General features: G+C 40.1%; 1 protein-coding gene across 2 annotated transcripts in view; it reads left to right on the top strand.

Annotated features, from left to right (window-relative positions):
- Positions 1-2,500, top strand: part of Dpy19l4 (dpy-19-like 4 (C. elegans)) — a 59,676-nt gene that overhangs the window by 36,520 nt on the left and 20,656 nt on the right. The gene's annotated exons all lie outside the window — the stretch shown is intronic.

Raw genomic sequence — 2,500 nt, 5'->3', positions numbered from 1 at the left:
AACTTTTTTAAAATTAAAAAAATTGCTGGGTACCAGTGGATCATGCCTGTAACCCTAGATACTCAGGAGGCTGAGATCTGAGGATCGCAGTTCAAAGGCAGCCTAGGTAAGAAAGTCCAAGAGACTCTTATCTCCAATTTACCACCAGAAAACTGGAAGTGGCGCTGTGGCTCAAGTGGTAGAGCACTCACCTGGAGCTGAAGAGCTCAGGAACAGTGCCTAGGCCCAGAGTTCAAGACCCACGACCAACAACAAAAAAAAAACTACTTGAAGATTGAGGCCATTACTCAAGTGGTACAGCACTTGCCTACCAATTGCAAGATCTTGAGTTTTCATTCCATATTGCCACAATATTAATGTAATTAATGTAAATATTATATAAATAAATAATATTTTATTTTTGTTGATTTTTGTTTTGTTTCAAGAAATACAATACCATACTTAGCAATGCATTTCTCCATTCTAGTATACTTAGAATTTTTTTTTCTCATTTGTTGTGGAATGATAGGGAATTGAAGATGCTTTGGATAGACTTTCATGTTGTAATATATAATAGTAAATAAGATGTTTATAGTATACTAAGATATAGGGTACATTAAGTCACTGTGTACCTAAGTTTAATTCCTAGTACCATTATAAAGATTATATTTCTTTAATATAGATTAGAATTAATCAGTAACAGTATAATGTGAACCTTGTATATATCTGTAATTTTCTAGTAGTTACATTTAAAAAAGTAAATAGTAAGGCATGATGATGCGCACTTGTAATCTTAGCACTTGAAAAGCAAAAATAGGAGGATAGTGAGTTTGAAAAAAATCTGAAAAAATAGTTTAAAAAAAAAATCTGGGCACTGGGATTCTTTATCTCCAAAAAGCCAAAAGTGGAACTCGGGCTCAATGGTAGACCACTAGCCTTGAGCAACAAAAGCCCAGGGACAGCACACAGGCCTTGAGTTCTAGCTCTAGGATCACCACAATTAAATAAAGGAAAAAAGAAACACGTGAAATTAATTTGAATAATAGTTTTAAATTAATCCCAGTATACAAAAATATTTTAACATATAATGCTATAGAAATTGAGATAATGAGATATTCTGCTTTTTAAAAAATTCTTTGTCAGGGCACTGGTGGCTCACGCCTAAATTCTTAGCTAGTTAGGAGGCTCTGAGATCTTAGGATCGCATTTCAAAACCAGCCTGGATAAGAAGTTCTGTGTGGGCTGGGACGGTGGCTCAGTGGTAGAGCGCTTGCCTTGCATGCCTGAGGCCCTGGGTTCGATTCCTCAGCACCACATAAGCAAAGGGAAAAAAGCCAGAAGTGGCACTGTGGCTCAAGCTAGCCTTGAGATGAAGAGCTGAGGGACAGCACCCAGAATTCAGGCCTCATGACCGGACTCCCCCCCAAAAAAATCCAGTTAAAAAAAAATTCTGTGAGACTCTTAACTCAAATTAACTACCAAAAAAATAGAAGTGGAGCTGTGGCTCAAAATGGTAGAGCAAGGGCTGGGAAGGTGGCTCAGTGGTAGAGCACTTGCCTTGCATGCATGAGGCCCTGGGTTTGATTCCTCAGCACCATATAAGCAAAAAGAAAAAAGCCGGAAGTTGCGCTGTGACTCAAGTGGTAGAGTGCTAACCTTGAGCTGAAGAGTTGAGGGACAGCGCCCAGGTCCAGAGTTCAGGCCCCACGACCGGACCCAAAAAAAAAAAAATCGTAGAGTACTAGCCATGAGGGGAGGGAAAATAAAGCTCAAGGGACAGTGTCCAGGTTCTGAGTTCAAGCCCTGTGCCCATGACTGATGGAAAAAGAAAAATTCTTTGAAATCGTAAGTGTATTAAACTAACTCTCACTTCCAAATGTTTAGTATCACTTGTAGTCAATAGCTCCCATAACTGGACACTATAGATAGAGGTGGGTCAGCTGAATTTTTTTAAAGTTAAAAACACAAGTTAAGAGCTTAGTGATATAAACTCTTGCCTGAGGGCTGGCAATGTGGCTTAGTGGTATAGTGCTTGCCTAGCATGCACAAAGCCCTGGGTTCCATTCCCCAGTACCATTTACATAGAAAAAACCAGAAGTAGTGCTAGCCTTGAGCAAAAGAAGCTCAGGGCCCTCAGGAGTTCAAGCCCCAGGACTGGACTAAATAAATAAATAAAAATAAACCCTTGCCTGACATGCATGAGGTCCTGGGTTTGATACCTCATACAAAGAAAGGAAACGGAGAGAGAAAAGGAGGAAGAAGAGAAAACAACCCAAAATTTCAAACTATATTGGGCTTTAGAGATGATTATGTTACTGGGTGTTAGTCACCTTTGTTTTGTGATAAAATAAGTGAGGAAACAAAGGAGGAAGGATTTGTCTCTTTTTTTGGGGGGGGTCCAGTCGTGGGGCCTGAACTCTGGGCCTGGGGCTGTCCTTCAGCTCAAGGCTAGCACTCTACCACTTGAGCCACAACGCCACTTCCGGCTTTTTTCTTTTTGCTTATGTGGTGCTGAGGAATC

Source organism: Dipodomys ordii, unplaced genomic scaffold (assembly GCF_000151885.1).
Source record: "Dipodomys ordii isolate 6190 unplaced genomic scaffold, Dord_2.0 Scaffold17, whole genome shotgun sequence".
In the NCBI taxonomy this organism is placed as follows: Eukaryota; Metazoa; Chordata; class Mammalia; order Rodentia; family Heteromyidae; genus Dipodomys; species Dipodomys ordii.
Note: the sequence above shows the minus strand (reverse complement) of the source record. Positions and strands in the feature narration are given on the sequence as shown.